The 21,145-nt window shown below is 42.8% G+C and overlaps 1 protein-coding gene across 1 annotated transcript in view; it reads right to left on the reverse strand.

The window, feature by feature from the left end:
- Positions 1-492: 492 nt before the first annotated feature.
- Positions 493-21,145, reverse strand: part of TSHZ2 (teashirt zinc finger homeobox 2) — a 429,540-nt gene continuing 408,887 nt past the window's right edge. Inside the window, exon 3 of the mRNA XM_080814368.1 lies at positions 493-640. The gene's annotated coding sequence lies outside the window, so the exon portion shown is untranslated. The remainder of the gene's footprint in view (positions 641-21,145) is intronic.

Below are 21,145 nucleotides of genomic sequence, written 5' to 3' on the forward strand. Positions count from 1 at the left end.
TTCTTCCACTCTGCGGAGATGCATGGCTCCCCAGGGCGGAGGCAGGACTGGGCAATCCAGGTGCAACCGTAATTGTTGCTCTGAACAGAAACATTTCCTTTAGACAAACGTTCCCAGAGGGGTTATAAAGAGGAAATGGACATCACCATGAAAAGTAGGCTTCCAAGGGTCTGCCACGAGGGCAGCTCGCTTGGCCCTTAGACTCTGAAGACTCGTACTCCCCCGCCCTTTCCTGTCAAGTGTTACAGACCCACGGAATAAGTACATCAATGTCCTCGGTCATTATTTTTCTTCAGTGGCACTTTGTTTTCTCGTGACAGTGAAAAGGGGACCATGGAGACGAGATGGCCTCATTGCAGTTTATCAATGAAAATCTAATATCGTCCATAAGCAGAGAAGTGGAAATCAATACTTCATTACCAAATTGTTAGTAAGAATGAAGAGAGATGGCTGGGGTCAATTTTTTTTCTTTTTCTTTTTCTTTTTTTTCTTCTCTCTCTCTCTCTCTCTCTCTTTTTTTTGGCAGTCTTCTCAGAGCAGGGTGTCAGGAGGAGTTCAATGTCAGAAGCAGGTGGTACAGCGAAGAAGGACTCAGTGGGAGGGAGATCCAGGCTGGAAAGTTGAAACTAAGGCATTTATCCTGTAATGGGAATCAGAACAACAGAAAAAGATGCATTATTTTCTGAGGAATAGCTCAGTTGGTTACTTCCCCCGGTAGCCAAATTGCCCACCTGCATGATCTCATGTGTATTAAGGGTCTGCGTGGAGTCATAGTTAAATCTAGTCTAGGGTGGGGTATAACCACGTGATGGGAGCTAGAAAGGAAAAGCCAGTTTAGAGGGGAAAAAACACCTTTAAAATATAATGTACGGAAGAGATATGTATACGCTCTTGTTCATAACAGCATTATTCACAGTAGGCAAAAGGAAGGAGCAGCCTCGGTGTCCACGGACGGATGGATGGATAAACAAAATGTGGTATGTGTGTAGATACAATGGGATGGCATTCAGTCTTGAAAGGAAATTCTCATACATTGTACAACATGCATGAAACTTGGGGACATTATGTTAAGAGAAAATAAGCCAGTCGTAAAATTCTATATGACTTCACTTCCCTGAGGTACCTAGAGTGGTCAAACATAGAAACACAAAGCAGAAATGGCAATTTCCAGGGGCTGGGGAATGGGGAACTGTTGTTTGTGGGTATAGTTTCAATTTTGCAAGACAAGAAAGTTCTGGAGATGGATAGTAGTGACGGTTGCACAACAATGGGAATGTACTTAATGTCACCAAACTGTACCCTGGAAAAGGATTCAGATGATAAATTTTATGTTTCGTGTGTTTTTCTGTAATTAAAAATAAAAACTACGATATATGTTCCCATTATAAAGCATTCCGAAAAAGAAAAAAAAAATTAACTTACGGTCCCACCATCCAGAGGGAGCTCCTAGTCACATTCTGTTCTATTTTCGTCCAGTTTTCTCTTCCCATGAATTTGTGAAAGGCGTACATAGTCATAAGTACCCACTGTGCAACTTTCCTCTCTGGTGTTTCCCCCCACTTGGAAGCCCCATTGTAAATAGCTACACGAGTTCTATCACCTATGCGTTAAGAATTTACTAAAATATTCTCACGATGTTGGACATTTAACCTGCTTCCAATGTTATTCAGTAATGGTTAACACTGTGATAAACATGTGTGTTTAAAGCCTTGCAGTTTGTTGGGATATATTCATAAATTTGTCAAATGTGGAATTCCTGAGTCAAAAGATAGGAACATTTTTGTTGTTGGGGAAATGCTACTTAGAAGTATGCTCTGTTATGGGAGATTAACTGGGAGAATTTTTTTTTTCAGATATGTGTTATCTGGATTACCGTAAGAATGCGTATAGTTTCCGTTAGCCCAACCTGGGTGGCATTCCTTGTTTACATCTTATTATTTATATTTTTTGTTTTAGTGAGGAAAAACACCTTTGGCTTATACGTAATCGGTCTTTTGGAAGAGGAGAACTTCCAAGTTTCTGGTAGAAGAATAAAGACACGTTGAAAAATTGTTGCCATTTGATGTGTGTAAAGAAATTATGCACAGAATACCCACGACAGATTTTATAAACGATTCTTTGGTAAGAAATAGTAGGACTCCAATCCTAGAGCCAGTTGTTGTGTAACTACCAAATGCCAGATACTTTTTATATATTACCACTAACACTGGAAACAACCTCATTTTATTTTATTTTATCTTTTTAAAAACATTTTATTTATTTATTTGACAGAGAGAGAGAGATCACAAGTAGGCAGAGAGAGGGGGTAAGCAGGCTCCCTGTTGAGCAGAGAGCCCGACACGGGGCTCGATCCCCAGGACCCTGAGATCATGACCTGAGGCGAAGGCAGAGACTTAACCCACTGAGCCACTCAGGTGCCCCGAAACATCTCATTTTAAAAAATAAAAGAGTCTCAAGGAGGTTTGTGACTGGTCCAAGGTCACACGGCTAATAAAAAGCAGAGATTGCCCTTGAATTTAGTTCTTCCCATTTAGAAGCTTCCGTGCTCACTTCAGGCACCCCCCTCCCCAACCCCCTTAGATTAGGGATGGTCACCATCAGTGGAAGGCCTCATTTCCCTTTGACATTAGGTTTGTGTTTCAGAGACAAAGTAATCTTTCCTCCGACTTGGTTGGAACGCCCTGGCAGGTGCAGAAACTTGAAGGAGAATGGTCATGCGGTTGGAAGAGAAGAGGAATGTGTTAAAGAAAGAGAAAGAGATTTGAGGGCGGAAATTGTAATGGTATTAGGGGAAGGTAGGAGGAGGGAGAGAGGGAGAAAGGAAGAGCAAATAAGGCAGCTTATTTGCTTACAGGGTGAAAGCGACCTACGCTGGAGGCCGAATGAGGTCCTGGGTGGAGGGTTGACGCATGTTCTGCGTGAGGCCCTCCCTCTCTCCTCCCCGACCGTGATATCAATGGGATGCCAGGTTTAAAAAAACTTTGTTTCGTTTGTTGCTTCCTTGAACCTGCTCCAGATCTGTTCAACACTTAGATTCCTCTGGCTGGGTTTCTCTTAGGACAAAGTTTGCCCTGGGGAGAGGAGCAAGGAGAATGAAAAAGTAATTGTATTATATTATAGTCCCCTTCTTGGAAATTGTCAGCACACATCAGCGTATTAAAGGCTCTGAGAAGTCCCACCACCAAAACCCAACCCAACCCAACACTTTGTTTAAGCACTTTGTTTAACCCAGTGCTTCCCAGATTTGTTTGATGACCCTTTTCTTCCCCATAAAACACTCAACGAATATACTTGAATGTAGTTTTTCTGGAAAATATCTTCATGACAGACTTTTGTGTAAAAACAAGAAAGTTGCTCAGCTCCTAAGATCTCAGTCCTGACCTCATTATTGACTTTCTGTGATTTTTTTGCTCAGGTCCCATGGGTTTCTGGAGCCTCAGCATGAAAGGAGCCTGTTGTAGTGATAACTAGACATTTCCCGAGTTTACTCTTGGCTACCCACGCTAAGTCCGTGCCTCACCTCGAGTCAACCTCACCATGCTGCAGTGCGGGAGAGTGTAGTGTCTACATCTTCCAGCTTAGGAAAAGGACGTTTAGGGAGGTGAAGCCATTTGGCCTGCAGTCAGCTGGCTGGTAAGTGGGCGAGAGGGTACTCAGGTTCAAGGTTGCTTGAGCTCTTAAACCACTGCTCCTTAGATGGTCTTGTGATGGCTTGATATTGTCGTAAAGTATCGAACACTAACATAACATGTATCTGTACAGTTAGTTACTGAGCTAAATTCTAGATATGAGCATGTTCTATTAAAACCTGACTATGATGCTATTTCTACCCGACAAATTTCATACGCCACCATGATGGATGGAAATGGTGGATCCTTCCAGAAAGTCAGTGTTCCCAGACTAAAAAGAGTGTGTCAAGAGGAGAACTGAATCTTAGGCCACTTTGGGATGATAGACCTTTTCTTACCATTGCTTATCTGAGAAGAAGAAGAAAATACACCTTATTTTTCTGTAGACCTAGAGATGAGACCCTGGCAGAAAATCAAAGGAACGAAGGGGATGAGAAGTAGCAGCGTTACTTCTCACTGCTCAGAACGCAGTGTGTAAACTACTCTTGGTTGTGTCTCCACCGGTTGTTGAGGCCGAGCTTGGCTGCAGCATGGTTTTTTTTTTTCCTAGTATCTTAAGCTACTACTATAAAAATAAAACAGAAATAAATAAAAATTTTAATTACATATCTGGAAAGTCATTGGCACAGTTCATTAAGGAGAGTTTGTGAGGGAGAGCCAGGCGAGGAGACGCAATTATTTTTGTATTAATTACATAGCCACCAACAGATGTGTAGAATTATATCTACTTTAATTTAGCCATGCTTGAATTGTTGTTTTTTTTTTTTTTTAAGAGAAGAGAAAGAGAGAGCGAGCAGGTGGAGGGCCAGAGAGAGAGAGAGAGAGAGAGAGAGAGAGAATCTTGGGCAGACTCCATGCCTAGCACGGAGCCTGACACGGGCCGATCTTAGGACCCTGAGATCATGGTCTGAGCCGGAATGAAGAGTCAGACGCTTAACCAGCTGAGCCACTGAGGTGCCCCTGGCTGTGCTAGGGTTTTTAGTCCCTCTGGCACATCATTTTGGTTGGCCCGTCCTCTCCAGGCCCTGCTCAGGCCTGCCGTCCTCTTTCTCTACTTTGTCCTGTTCATCTCAGAGTGGCACCACTGTCCCTGGGACCCAGGGGGACGGCTGTGGTTGCCGCAAGGATGGGCGTGCCACCAGCGTCGAATGGTTAGGCACGGGGGGGTCTAAGGCTCCTTGCAATGTGTGGGACAGCTTCTTCTCACAAGGTAGTGTTGGCTCTCATCCTGCACCATTTTTTTTTTTTTAAGATTTTATTTATTTATTTGACAGACAGAGACCACAGGAGGCAGAGAGGCAGGCAGAGAGAGAGGGGGAAGCAGGCTCCCCGCTGAGCAGAGAGCCCGACGCGGGGCCCGATCCCAGGACGCCGGGACCATGACCCGAGCCAAAGGCAGAGGCCCTAACCCACTGAGCCACCCAGGCGCCCCATCCTGCACCATTTTTGAAAATGTCTCTGTAGGTTGGGGTTTCTCAACCTTGGCACTCTTGATATTTTGGGCTGGGTAATTCTTTGTTGTGGGAGACTCTCCTGGGCATTGTGAGATTTTTAGCAGCATCGCTGGTCTCTACTCGCTAGATTCCAGGAGCAGCCCCCTTACCCTCGAGTTGTGACAGCCAAAAATATCCCAGACGTTGCCAAATGTCCCCGGGGCGGGGAGCAAAATGATCTATCACAGCGGTTCAGAAGCGCTGACATAATGGAAAACATTTTTATAATTATTTCAGCCTAGACCCTAATTTCATTTCACATATAAACACAAAGTCTTTTGTGCACAGTTTCTTACACACTGCATTGTCCAGAAATAAAGCAACCTTGCAAAGAGAAACTGACTTGTTTTCTTTGGAATTTTAAGGGGAGTTATTGTCCATTAAAACAGAAGCAAGTCACCTCTGGCGTTGCCACTCGTGGTATTTGAGACGTCCATTCAACAGCCCCGAAACTGACAGGCGGGTGTCACTGGTATGTTCACTGATTGTCTACCTATAGAAACACACAACAGATGGCCTCACCATCCTTCAAGAACCTCGTGCCTGAGTGTGGCCCATGGAACAGCAGCACTGGCATCGTCCCTGAGCTTGTCAGAAATGCAGGGCCCCCCTCCCCATCTGCTGACTCAGAACCCACATTTCACAGGATCCTGGGGGATGATATTCACGTTTCAGAAGTCCTGTTGGTGTGAACTCTCGTGCCCAAACGTTTTCCTTTTGTTTCTCATTGCACACTTGCCGCATCCGATGATTTCTCTTGGAAATTATGTGTGTAGGCTGGTCATGAGATCTATGAATGCATTTCTGGATCGTACAGGGGAAACCATAAACTGTTTGTGGGGACATGTGCACACTGGGTCTGTGAAGGGTGAGGACCCCTGCCCTGCACGAGCCCCATGCAGGCAGCTGCATCCAGTCTGTGATGTGAATGATCAGCGGTGTGCTGATGGTCCTGTGTTCCAGATCCGCAGGTCGGACCGCCTTCTTGACCTTTCTGTGTGAATATCTCACAAGTCCATCAGAGGCAACTTTCTCAAAAGCAGGGAGCTTGAATTCCCCTGCCCCCAGCCCGTTTCTCTTCCAATGTTTCTGTTCATAGAAATGGAACCTCAAGCCCCTTGGCTGTTCCAGCCAGAATATTGGGTCATCCTTTACACCTCATCACAAGATTTCTCCCCAAAATCTACTTCCCCAACGCCTCCGTTCGAGCCTGTGTCTACCATCCCCAGAGGACGGTGCCCTCTCCCTGGGCTGCTTTACTCTGCTCTGCATCCTGCCCATCATTTTCCATACAGCAAACAAAGTGAGCTTATGAGAACTTTAATTATGAGACCTCAGCCGCAGCAACTTCTTCCTAGAAACATCGCTGAAGACAAAGGAAGCAAGGGCAAAAAATGAACTATCGAGACTTCATCAAGATAAAAAGCTTTGCACAGCAAAGGAAACAGTCAACAAAACCAAAAGACAACCAAAAGAATGGGAGAAGATATTTGCAAAAGACGTATCAGACAAAGCCAAAATTTTTAAAGAACTTAGCAAACTCAACACCCAAAGAACAAAGAATCCAATCAAGAAATGGGCAGAAGACATGAACAGACATTTTGGCAAAGAAGACATCCAAATGGCCACCAGACACATGAAAAAGTGCTCAACATCACTCGCCATCAGGGAAATACAAATAAAACCCACAGTGAGATATCACCTCACACCAGTCAGAATGGCTAAAAGTAACAAGTCAGGAAATGACAGATACTGGCGAGGATGCGGAGAAAGGGGAACCCTCCTACACTGTTGGTGGGAATGCAAGCTGGTGCAGCCACTCTGGAAAACAGTATGGAGGTTCCTCTAAAAGTTGACAAGAGAGTTACCCTACGATCCATCAATAGCACTACTGGGTATTTACCCTAAAGATACAAATGTAATGATCCAAAGGGGCACATGTACCCGAATGTTTATAGCAGCAATGTCCACAATAGCCAAACCATGGAAAGAGCCCAGATGTCCATCAACAGATGAACGGATAAAAAGGATGTGGTATATATACAATGGAATATTATGCAGCCATCAAACCCCCCAAATCTTGCCATTTGCAAAGACATGGATGGAACTAGAGGGCATTATGCTAAGTGAAATAAATCAATCAGAGAAAGAGAATTATATGATCTCACTGATATGAGGAGTTCCAGAGACAGGGTGGGGGGTCATGGGGGAAGGGAGGGAAAAATGAAACAAGATGGGGCAGGAGAGGGAGACAAACCATAAGAGACTGTTAATCTCAGGAAATAAACCAAAGAGTTGCTGGAGGGGAGGTGGGTGGGAGGAATGGGATGGCTGGGTGACAGACACTGGGGAGGGTATGTGCTACGGTGGGTGTTGTGAATTGTGTAAGACTAATGATTCACAGACCTGTATCCCTGAAACAAATAATAAATTATATGTTAATAAAAAAAGAAAATTTTAATTAGATTGAAGCAGTCATTCCCTATTTCCTCCCAGCTTAGAGTCCTTCAGTGACCTCCACCACACTTAGGAAAACCCTGTTTTTCTAAGACATTCTGCCTGATCTGGCCTTGCCACCTCTCTGACTTTACTAGGGTCTGTTGGCCCCTTGCTGATCTGTCCCAAGAACACTGGCCTTCTGACAGCATCAGAAGAACATGCCTAGGGGATTTGCAAGTTCAGTTCCCTCTGTCTATGCCATCCTTCCTCCTATTTGTTTAGCAAGCACCTTCTCACTCTTAAAGCCGAAACTGAAATGTCACTTCCTCAGAGAAGCATTCTCTTGTCCTTGGGGCTTGACTAAGTTCTTTTGACATAATCTTGTATCTTATATGTTGTTCTTATGGGACTTACTGCAGTTTATAATCATACTTACAGCTGTAATTTTTAATTTAGTGTCTGCCTCCTACACTGGCTTGTAAATGCCAGGAAGGTAGGGACCCTGTGTTTTATGTACTTATTTATTTATTTGAGAGGGTGGGGAGGCAGAGAGCACACAAACAGGGGGAGGGGCAAGAGGAGAGGAAGACTCTCAAGCAGGCTCCTAACCCTGATCGCAGGACCCTGAGATCATGACCTGAGCCAAAACCAAGAGTCAGAGACCTAATATCCAATACCCACAGCCCCGACTGTGCACGTTTGATCATAACCGTATCCCAAGCAGATAAGCCAATGCCTGACACATAGTATGTACTTGATAAATATTTGCTGAGTGAATGAAGCCCGAACAATAACATGAAAAGAGAATTTTAAAGTACTTAATACTAAGATAATACAAAAGCAAACAATAGATTTGCCTGGGATCCTACTTCTCTAATTCTAGGAGAGAGATGATGTAGAATATATAAAGAAAAAAGGAAGAGATTAGGACAATTAGTCCAAGGAAATGTAAGTGGACATGAACCAGATTTGCCATCTACTTGGTACTTTCAACTTCAAAGAATAATTTATTTTGCCATTTTGAAATAATTTACATCTTTTCAAAATTGTTTTGAAACACACATTCTTACACACAATGTGTGTGTGTGTGTGTGTGTGTGTGTGTGTGTGTATCTACTTTCTTGAAATATATTGGATAAATATTTGTAGCCCCAAAGATAAAAAGATTGAGGCTGTGAGAGTTTAAATAGTTTGTTCCCATAGTGATTAGTGATGAAATCAGGATATCTGATTCCTAATTCAGGGCTTCTAAAAACTGGTTAAAAAAAAAAGTGAAATATAAATGCTGAAAATACATAAAGTGTATTATTAAAAAAAAAAAAAAGACTGTGTTAAGAAAGCAAAGTGGTTGTGGAGACCTGTGATTCCTAACAGTGTAATCCTGGGAGAAACCTACAGTTAATATTTTTTCAAATTGATTTTGCAACTTGAAAATCCAAATTAGCTCACCTACATTGCTGAATTTCATCATTAGTGCTTCACCTAATTTTTCCTAAGAGAAATCTCTGTGTGCAGAAGCCCTTAAACTTGGGTGGACCAATTTCAATTTTTAGAGAGAGCAAAGTAATTGCTTAAATGTACTGAATGCTTCTCATATGCCAGACGCAGCGCCACGTAAGTAGGTGGATGATATTTTCAAATATTATCTGCCGTGCTTTTGCTTTTTCTTGATTTCTTTCTTCCATGTAGTTTTCCCACCATGAAAAGCAAACACTGAGACCAATTGCTCTTGGAAAGGGAGGCCACGAAAGAAGCCGCACGGAACACAGTGGCTGGGCTTCTGAGTGGAGAGAGGGACTTTAGTTTTCTTATAATAAATCACAAAAAGGTCGAGTCAATAAAAATAATTAAAATAGAAGAGTCACATCCGGGAAATGATTATTAACTTTAGGCCTGCCCACTTTCGCATTATTTCCGAGTCATCTCAACACTCCAGGGGGGGTGTCCAGTGTTACAGAGGAAGAAGCTGACGTTTAGGTGACTGAAGTGACTTATCCCAGGTCCCATGATGTTAAATGGAAATGGATATGCCAGTATACAATTGGAATATATCATTTCTGGACTTCAAATCCATTACTCTTTACCACGAAAAGAATCGTGCCTGATGTTGGATCCGTATCAATGAGACCACAGATTCTTTGTCAGAGGGGTGCTTGGATACAACTTTGAAGATCAGGATGCAAAACTATTATTGATTTTGATAGTGTTCGCCTTGGAACATCTAAATACAGATGACATGCAGGTCATAATCAACACACTGGAAAATCTCAACTTTTGAACTTCCTCTCCTAAAGCACAACTTGTGATAAGTCAGCCATGTGTCTCAAATGTGTGATATATGCTCCATGACACAAACCAGACAGCCGATTGCCACAGCCCTACAGCTAAAGGCTAGTTTTTCTGTGTATTTCTTTAACTTTTTTCTTTTTTTTTTTTAGTTAGTGTGAGAGCAAACACTTTCTAAGCTGACCTCCACCCTCTACCACCAGCTTCCAGTGTCTAACAGAGTGGGTGAATGGGAAATAATTTTTAAAATAATTTCCATTTTGGTCTACGTAACGGGCAACCCTTGAAATGGTTTAAAACCTCTTCACCACCGTGGGTGAAATGGCTGTGGAATGAAATTGGCAGACACAGGGTGACATTTTGGAGAACGACAACAACAAAAATGTCAGGCAAGACGACGTGGGGCCTCCTGAGAGTGGCGCAGATGCTGTCACTAGGTGTCATTTGTGTCCTTCCTTGTGTGTCAGCTTAGAAGATTTTAATGGCAGAAGAAAATCTTTCCCTTAAAGCACACTCTTCAACTTCAGACTACCCGGGGAGTTAAGAAAGAGAGATGAACGAAAAGGCATTGGGGTTTGCCCCTTGAAAATCTCTTGACAACTAATAATGGGATTATGGAATCTTAGCCACTGTACAGTTATCCCTAATTATAACCAAATGTATGTCAACCTACATAAAAATGATAAGGCAGACAGAGGCCTTCTCCATCCTACCAACTAGCATTTTAACATAAATCTCGCTCAGTATAGTGCTTTGACAAAGCTTGGAGTGGATAATTAACAGAAAGAGAAGGAACCCAAAGTGAAGTAAAACCTATTTTTGCAGAAAGGACTGGTTTCAGTTTCAAATGTTTGGTTACCCTGGGAACCTCCTACTATCTTGGTTGCACTCTATCACGAAAGTTATGCCTGGAATTTCTGCCATTCTGTATTGGGAAAGGTTTTGCTTATTCTTAAACACTGGTCTACATTTTTTATGGTAAATGAATCTTGGGGTGGATCAGGTTTCCATTCTTACTTTCACTACTGGGAAGCTCAGCATGCATCTGATGGCCCAGCTTTAGTGATTGTGTAGCCTCTTGGGGCTCCGGTCTACACTCATTAACTTCTCTTCATATTCACTCTTCATTTTCTCTTGGCACAATTGTTAATAGCATCGCTCTGTCATTTACTAGCTGTGTTATCTTGGGGAAATGACTTACCCTTTCTGAACCTAAATTCCACCTCTGCAAAATCAGGCTGATACTAGTATCTTCCACACCTGGTGCTGGGTACGTAAGAAAAATGTAGATTTTAAAAAAGTGATTTTCCTTTCTTTTATGATTTTATTTCCTTGCATACAATATAGCACCTTGAAAGTGCTGTGGAATAAGATGTAGAGTAAATTAAGAAACTACATGCATAAAATTCTGCTTATGTGTTAGAAATAAGTAATCATTGGGTCTTGGAAAATGAATTATTCTTTCCTTCTGGAAACTTGAAAAAACAAGTAGAAGAGAGGTTCTTTAGTTTGTGCATTAAATGTTGAAAAGAAATCAGTTGTCAATTCAGATGTGAAGCTCAGAAAAGTTTTCCCCTTTTATTAAAAAAAAAGGATAAAATAGCATTTCAAAACATTTGATGTGGTTATTAGGAAGAAGAAAGTAGAAAGCCGTCATAATACCTACCATTTTATTAAGTGCTCATTACAAGCTCTGTACTTCACAATAATACCTGAGAGTAGATCTCATTGTCCCTCTTTACTGATGACAAAATAGAGGCTGAACTTGGTTAAGAAATTTAACCAAGAAATTTAAATTCCTTAACCAAGTTCAGATAGGTAGCAAGAAGTAGAGCTGGCATTTGGACTTTGGTCTGTCTGGCTCCAAAGTCTGTTCTCTAGCCAATATTTATTGCTGTCAAAGGAACTAACTAGAATCTTTTAAAGGCACATTGCTCGGTAAAGCTATATAATGAAAAATAAGGACGAAAAACTGTTCAGCTGTTGTCATCCTTTCAAGAAATGAATTAGAAAGATGGTGAAGATCAGGACAACATCCTGACAACAGAAAGGGAAAATGTCCTTGGTGGTTTCAACCTTAATTATAATTTCATGTTTGGCAATTATGTGTTTCACATTTGACAATCCTCCTCCATGGTTGATTTTGGTGCATGGCCATAGAAGAGAAAAGAAAGCAATTTCCCTGTACCCATTTTTATTGAGCCACATTCATATCCTCCAAAAGGGCACTTAAATTGTTTGAAAGAGGTCTAGATGCTGGCAAACACCACCATAAACAACCCGGACAGCTTAAAATCCGAACCGTCAACGACATGATTCACAATGGAACCTATCTTCTCTAAGTGGAGTGCAGAGCCAAATGTTATTTATTACAACTAACTTACAACCAAACGAGATTCACTGCATGGACACAGCTAGGGGACTTTACTGCTGCCTAAATGTGAGTTGTTGGCATTCAGGAAGAACGATATGTCCCCCAAACATGACAAATAAACAGGGTAGATTTCTTTTCTTTTTTTTTTAGCCACTGTGATTATGTGTGTAAGCCCAGGGCAACCCCATTTGTGGTGTTGCCTACAAGAGATAAAGGGGTTAGCGGGTTGGAATCCATGTTTAGATAATTCAGATAAACCCTCCTACTTTCCAAGAAGAGTTTCCCTTCTCTTTAGTGATAGTTTCATTCATTGGGTACCTCGTCTTTGCCTGAAGCTTGACTGCTGTTGTTTTATTTAATTCTTATGATAATCTCCATAACCTCCAGATGTAGGTCTTATGAATCCCTTCTGAGAGGTCAGGAAGCTGAGAGACAGAGCTTTGAATGATGGGACCAACATGATGTGCCCGTTGGGACGGTAGAGCAGAATGTGAACTCAGGTCTCTCTCTGTCACCGAAGTACCAATTCGATTGTTACCTGTAATCATCAATCCTCACAAGAAATTTGGAAACTATGAGTTATTTCCTCATTACAAATGAAGGACCGGAGGCTAGGAGGTTGAATTCTCCCCTCCGTCCACACAGCTATTTCCTAGTGAAGCTGGAGTGAAATCAGGATTTGTCTGGATCTCTCACTCAGCTTCATCTGACTCTACCAATGGCTTTCAAAGTACGTTATGGAATGCCTGAGTCCCTTGAGATGCTCTTAAAAAAACGATTTTTAAAAATTCATTCATTTATGTTTCCTCAGAAGTGTCAAGCTCCTTCCTGCCTCCCTGTCTTTGCACCTGCTGTATACCTTACCCAGACTGCCCCTCCCATGCCCCTGCCCGGATAATTCCTGCTCCACTCATCCACTGGCTGAAGTATCATGTCCTCAGAAAGACCTTTGCTTATCCCAGAATCTAGACCTTTCCTTATCCCAGAAAAAAAAAAAAAAATCCAGATTTTTTTTTTTTCTTTCCTAGCTCCAACTGGCCATTAATAATGCTTGTGCGAGTACTGACTTAATGCGTGGTTCTTCCACCCGCCTGTAGGAGGACAGGGCTGGGGACCGTTTTGTTCCACAGGTCTCCAAAGTGCCAGCTCGGTGCCTGGCCCTGGGTGTCCTTTAGTGAAGAAACATGAGTTTTTCTTCCTACTTTGCCCATTGCTCTACCTTCGCAGAATCAGGAAAATGGAAGTGAATGACCTCAGGGATCCTCCCTGGACTCACCATTCTGCAGATGGTGACCTGGAGGCCCAGGCTTCCCATTCACTGGACGATGATAACAGTAACAAGAAATACCTGTTATTTATCAACCAAGCATGTTCTTGACCTGGAGCCCAGGTGTTTAACCAAATATGTCTAATCCTCAAGATGAATGCAGAAACAGACTCAAAGGTGTTAAGCAGCTTGTCCACGTGCAGAGCTGATAAATGGCACGGAATGATCTGTGCCTTGTGCCTCTGAGCACACTCTGCACACCGGCCCCTCTCCACATTCGAGTCACTGGCAGCTTTAAAACACTCATACCTAGACTCACTCTCAGAGATTTTGCCTTAATTGGTCCAGGGCTTGGCTTGGGCATTGGGGGTTTTTAGAAGTTCCCCAGGGAATTCTCATGTGCTGCCAAGATTGAGAACTACTGCTCTGATGTATGACTGATTGATTGATTGACTGATTACTGCCAATTAATCAACTGTCCTCGCAGAGATTCGAGCCAAATACATGATTTGTACAATTCTACTACAGCACTCCTTGTTTCTGTCTCTCTTTCTCTTCCCTTCCCCTTCTCTTTCCCGTCCCCACTCCAAAATCTGCATTTTTACGTAGGTCAAATTCCTTCACGACACCTACAAAAACCAAAAACCAAAAAAGCCCACGATGTACGACGGTTTATAAAGATAGAGGCCCTCACTTACAAATCCCAGACAAAACGGTCTAGTTACTTCTGAGATAAAGGAGTGAGCAACTAAATTTCCATACGGCCAGAATTCTCAGGAGATCGTCCAGACCGTGGGGTGGGGTTTGCTTGCCCTTCAGTCATAGCGACAACTGCCGCTATCCGATAATGAAGATTCACCCGGTGCCAGGCGCTGTGTGAGGCTGATGGGTGATAGAGAGTCTCCCCCTCCCCCCACCAGACCAAACCAGCAGCACCATTATCAGCAGTACCATTCTACAAAGGGTCAGTGGGTTCATGAAGCGATGGTCAGCACGGTTAGTAAGAGGTGCATTCTGGATCGGAACATTCCTCTGCTTACCCCGCCAGCACTGCTAACTACACCGCCTCCTAGAGGCCTCCACAGTCTCTGGCCCGTGATCCAGTTTGTGCACTGAAAAAACACTGAATTAGGAATCCAACGATTTTTTCCACCCTTAAATCAGCTGTTGAGAAGCAATGATAGGGATTTTCAATGTCTCACTTATAAAATTTACTAGGAAGCTCTCAGTCCTTTGCAGCATAGCTATAGTTGAAGCGACCCTCTCGTCTTTGGTGTCAAGAAAAGTTAGTGGAAAGCTTGTATGGAGGTTCCCGTAGCCACAGGCTGCTCCCTCTGAGGCTGGGGGCGGGGACAGGGACAGGGACAGGGCGGTGGTTGTGAGAAGTAACCATTGATGTTAAAGTCATAATGACATGTGGTTTATTGACAAGCAAAGTGGAAGCCCGTGTTATGGCCTGAATTATGTCCCCTCAACATTCATAGGTTGACGAGCTGAACCCCAGGGCCTCAGGATGTGACTGGATTTGTGGAAAAAGCCCTTACGAGAGGTGATTAAAGGAAGACGGAGCCATTAGAGTGGGCCCTCATCCAACCTGACCGGTGTCCTTCTGAGAAGACGAGATTAGGACACAGAAGAGACACTAGGGGTTCGTGGGCACAGAGGAAAGACCACGTGCAGAGACAGCCGGGAGGCGGCCGTCTACCAGCCAAGAAAAGAAACCAAAGAGAAAACCAGCCCTGCCGACACCTCGATCTTGGATGTCGTGGCTCCAGAACCGTGAAGAAGTACGTTTCTGTTGTTTGAGCCCCGTCAGCCCGTGGTACCCTGCTGTGGGAGCCCGAGCCGACTAACAGAGCCAGAGAATGAAGAATACAGGTCCCAAGCCCGCGGCTGGTCACAGTGGCCTGGAGGCAGCCCATTCTTTCACATTCTGGAAGGTGTATTCAAATTTGTTGTCTTCCTTCCACTTCTTGCCTGTGGTGTGAGGTGGGAAGGGCAGGTATTGTTAAGGCCATTTAAGAAAGAAAGGAGATTGAGGCCTAGCACATTTCCACAAGATCATAAAGCAATCTGATGGCCAGTGTCGCACCACAGCTCTCAGAATTTAGTTTTGAGGAACGCCTGGGTGGCTCCGCCGGTTAAACGTCTGCCTTCGGCTCAGGTCACGATCCCACGGTCCTGGGATCGAGCTCCACGTCGGGCTCCCTGCTCAGCGGGGAGTCTGCTTCTCCCTCTCCCTGCTGCTTCCCCTACTTGTACTCTCTCTCTGTCAAATAAATAAGCTCTTGAAAGAAAAACTTTAAAAAAAGAATTTAATTTTGAATAGGGTTACACGTGCTTTTGGGAAAGGAAATCCTCTGGTTGGTTCAAAAGGAGTGTCTTAGAAACTGTTGACTCCATAATTCGCTAAGCTTACACCTGGAGAGTTTCCTAGTAACCTTGGAGTAACAAGGAAAGGTTTGTCTCAGATACCAGTTTCAGTCCAGCACAGGGACTCTCAAAGAGCTTTGCAGAAGAGAAGGGATGTAGAAACTTCCAGAAGGGGCATCCAGGGTTGTGTGTGCCTGAGAGAGTCTTTTTGGGACTTCTTACCCTCATTTCAATCCAAACAACTTCATTTTATCTGTTTTGTATACAGGGCTCCATATAAGATTATATTTGAAAAACATTCAACTGCTCCCCTAAATTATTACTAGAAATTTATATGATGATGGTGATAAAACCTGATGCCCCCTGGACCAGGTGAAGTAACAAAACTTCGGCTGTGCATTTTCAACTCTTCCCTTACCAGTGAATACTTGACAATATTCTTTCCACAAACACTGGGGCAGCATTTTTTGGGTGCCAGACACCGGGTCCTATCTCAATATAAGGAATGCAGCAGGGAACACAGCAGAGAGGACCTCTCTCTCTCTGGGGCTTTGAACCATGGAGGGAGAGAAGATGAGGTACGAGACCATAGGAGGTAAGGCCAGTGGTATGGAGAGGAGGAGGAGGAGGAGGCAGGGTGCTGGAAAAATGAGTGTCTGTTGGTGTGAATGGCCGCATGTCCACTCTAAGAAGGGACCAGAGAAGCCTCTCTAGAAGGTAGTATTTGAGTTAAGACCCGCTAGAGGAGAAGGGGCCACCCTTGGTGGGGGGTGTGATGGAGGAGTTCATGCCCAGGGGGAGCATCAGCCGGTGCAAATCTCCGAAAGTGAGATGGGGCTGCGGCCAGTGGAGGGGACCTAACAAGGCCAGCGCAGAAGGAGACTGAGCTCAGACCAGCAAAACCAACCTACTAACGACCAAGAGTAAAACCAGAGCTGCCTTCCCCATTCAGTGGCCCTCGGTCAAGTCCCATCTATGGCTTGTCTTCATATGGTCTACGAGCTAAGAACGATTTTTACATTTTGAAAGGGCTGAAATACATCAAAACAAGGATAATATTTCATGACACACCAAAATTACATGAAATTCCAATTTCAGAGTCCATTGATAAAGTTTTATTGGCACACAGACACACACATTTGTTTACATGTTATTTATGGCTGCCTTCATGCTACAAGGGCAGAGCTGAGCAGTTGTGACAGATTGTATTAGCCCGCAGAGTCTAGAATATTTACTATCTAGCCTGTACAGAAAAAGTTGCCCATCATTTGTTCTTTTTGGAAAGAGCTCTTTTTGAATACCTGCGGATGTGACTTCCCTCTACTTAATGGTGGGTCCCTTTTCCTCAAAGGTCTCTAGACAGAGACATCCGTGAAATGCTGGCTCCTTGGATTCAAAACCCCAAGAAAGTCTCCCTTACTCTTTGCTGATTGTGGATACGTATTCCTTAATTGCGTTAATATGTGCTGAGAGATTTTCCTGTGCCTGGAACTGGGCCAGGGGCTAGATGTTCAAGTTGGAACGTGATGGTTTGGTCCTTGCCTTCCTGCAGTTTATGTTCTAGTTAAACAGGTTTTCAACAGACCTTCCTTCTACTCTTCGCTGCCTCTGCACCATGGGCACCGGAGGGGTTCCCTTTGTAGCTTCAAAGTCAAGCCAATCAAACGTATGCCATATGCACACCAAGGCCCTGCTAGTTTGGCCGCGTTTCAGTAAGCAGCAAGGGGAAATATGATGGTGACACATGCGTGAAGTCATTTCCACCCTACAGGAAAACCTTCACCCGACACCCACGCATAGAATTCGGGGATCCATGAACTCATGTCTTTCATTTCACACACCTGTAACTGAAATCCTTCATGTATAAATGTAGAAACCGAATCACAACAGTAGTAGTCAAAGCACGATTTTTCACCACCAATCCTTTCCCCAAAACCTCACAGATATTTTATGTCACGTTACGGTTGTTGAAAATACCTTGCAGTATTTACTTATCATTACTTTGAAATCATCATGGTCTTTAGCCTTAGTACTGGTCATGCTATTTAATGTACATAAATTCACTTATTACTCCGTGACACATTGACTTCTTTTGTATTTGGTAACTATACTTCCATCATTTAAAAATTTTTTAAAAATCTTGATTATTTTATTTTATGTCTTTAAAAGCATTAATTTTGAGAAGGGCTGCATGGGCTTCCCCAGATGGCTAAAGACGTTCACAGCCTGAAACAATGAAACATTTTCATAGCCTAAGGAAAATAAAGGCTCTTTAAGTGAAGTGATTCTTAACCTTAGATGAACATTATGAGAAGGTCAGTGATGCCTGGAATTTTAAGTAGCAATTGTTACTCAAGTTATTCAAGTTTATGGCCAAGACCAGGGATGACACTGTAAGCAAAATTTTGCTTTTCTGGGTATTTGTATGTATGCATTTGTAAACACACGTTTATTTATTTTGTCTGGAGAGAGGATTTGTAGCTCTCATCAGATTCTCAAGAAAGTTCTTGGTCCAAATACAAGTTCAGAGCCACCATGCTAGAAGGAGGAGTCCTAGGATGGGAACTTTTTCTGAACCAGGGGTGATTCAGGAATAATGGTTCAGGAATAGTCCCAAAAAGCTAATATGGCTTAACTATCTGGAGAATTTGATTTCTCTGAGGACCCCTCCCCAACTCTGGTCTATTTTTATCCAATCCAAAGCCTCAGGTTCATCCAAAATCAAGAAAATTTCCTACAAGGAGCTAAATAAGTGGCCGCAACAGCGATTGTACAAAAGGCCCTCAATGTCTGCTTTTGTGTGTGGGGAGGGCACCAGCGGCTCTGTAAGTTAATCTTCATTATCACGCAAGTGGCTTTTCCCCCCGTGGTTTTAAATTAAGATCCTCTGGACACTCTCCTTTCTTTCTTCTACTCCACATACACAATCAGACAGTCAGGAATTTTAATTAGACCTCCTCTATTATTAGAACACAGGAAAAAAAAATTCATGGCTGGTCGGAAGGACCCCAAGCTAGGAAAGAGAAAGGTAATCATTTAATTTGTTGTTGTTTCCATAAATCAAGGCCCAGTCATCAATTTCACCACATATTTGAGAGCACATGTTATTGACAATGTGTTCGTGGAGAAAAATGGAGTTTGTTGGCAAAGTTGTTCCATTTTCTAAAGATTAAATTGTTCATTGTACAGGCCGCCATCTGCCCTCCCTGGAAGAGATAGAGTTGCTGGCAGAGACATCCAAAGTCTAGAAGACAAAGTTAAATTTCTCTCTTTTATTTTTTTATTGCCATGAATAACCAAAGGCAAGTTCATTTATTCATTCACCCATTCATTCCACATTTATCAAGTGTTTCCTATATGATGTCAGATAGTTTCCAAGGACGGGGTAGTTATGGAAGAATCACATACAGCCTTGGAGCTGATAGATAACCCTGTGGTCTTCACTCATGCTAGCCAGGATGGCTAACATTTCTGTCTCCTGACCTGTGTGCTACCAGGAATCTACTTGGCAGAATTGTGGCAAGTGAGACAAATCTCTTCCCTTTGATAAGTTTCTAGTCTATAGAGGATTCATAAGGCAGACACAGCTAACAGCAATAAAACTACAAAATATATCTTGAGAAAAATCCAAAGAGAGGCAAAGCTCATTTTTGAGTAGAAGTTTCTTAGAAGAACTGAGTAGAAGAATCTGAAAGAACCCTGACATGAAACTTTCCATATATGATATTTTTTCATACATACATTATCCCATTGTAGAAGAAGGTGGTGGTATCCCCATTTCATGGTGAAGCTATTGAGGCTCAAAGAGATGAAGTAATTGACTCAAGTTCACATAGCTAATCAGGGTGGTGGAGGGCTTATTGTCTCTTTCAACTGTAGGTCTGGCCTCTGGGTCACATAAAGCAGAGTCTCAAAATCCCTCAAGCTTTACCCAGTTTAAGTTTTAAACCATTTACCTTGGCCCATTGCATGAACTGCGTCTGAAGCCACTCCGACCCTCTTCATTACTCAGCTGAGGCTTTTATTCATTGACTTCCTTTTGTTCTTCACAATGGACGAGGCACTCTTGGTCATGACCTTGACTATAATTCGGGTCTTTATTTTCCGATTACGCTCTCTTGGGCAACCAAATTCTACCCATCTTCAGGTCTCACCTGCTTCTCAGGCTCTCCTCAGCTAGGTTCTTCCAAACCCTACCAGCAAACCATTAATTAACTCAATCTGATAATGAATTCACTCAATTAATTATTGTGTCTCTATGGTGTGCTTACTGTATTAAGTGATGATCAAGAATGAAATGATCCCTACTTTTATGGTTTAGGGTGGATAATATTTTGGGCCAAACACACACAAATAATAAAAACATTACAATGGATGCAAACTGTATGCAGAAAAGCATGTGGATTCATGGGGGAGATTATCAGGAGGTTCTAGTGTAGTCTGGATGTGTGCTTGGGTATAGCACGGAGAATAGAGAAGACATCACAATAGGCTTCTGTATGGAGGGTCTTTTATGCCAGGATCTGAAGACTTAGTTGAAATTAAACCAGCCAGATAAAGGAATGAAGAAAAAGAATTCTTAGAGAAGACCCAAAATAGTTGGCCTTTAAGCAGGAAGGAATTTGACTTGTTCAAGGAACTGCAAGAAAGCCAGTGTGGTTGGGATGCAGAGGTAAGCTATCCCTAAGCATTCTAAGTCGTTGAGGTTAGCACCAACATTTTCAACAAAATAATTATTCTTTGGCCCAGCATATTGAATATCTAGCACATTAATTTCCAAAACAGATTTGGGATGTATAAAAACATGAAGGTTTTATTCCCCATGGCCCATTTGAGTGTTTCAGTTGGTTGTCATTTAGATCTGGATGGCTATGAACCAGGAGATAAGAAGATTATATTCTGTCACTAAAGAGGAATCATCACAACCCTCACAGGCTGTGTGCGCAGTAACAACTTGAGACTGTCCTTTATCTAGAATAGCTTTATAATGTTTTTCACAAATGACATAAACAATATGATGTATTGGTTTCAAATTTCAGTCAACTTTTTCCAGAAAGATTTTCCAATCTGTTTCCCAAGATGTGCACTTTGGACTGGGAAAGTGAGTGAGATTTATTGTCCTTTTTAAATTTTTTTGGTTTTCTGAGACTGGAGAGTGGTGTTAAGAGGGGGGAGAAGAGAAGGACATTGTAGGGAGAGGATAAACTCTCAAAGCCACAACTTGGCACTTTTTGTTTCTTTTCCTGGCAGCCTACATGAGTACTAGAGAGAAAAATGATGTGGT

Source organism: Martes martes (assembly GCF_963455335.1).
Source record: "Martes martes genome assembly, chromosome: 9".
Classification (NCBI taxonomy): domain Eukaryota; kingdom Metazoa; phylum Chordata; class Mammalia; order Carnivora; family Mustelidae; genus Martes; species Martes martes.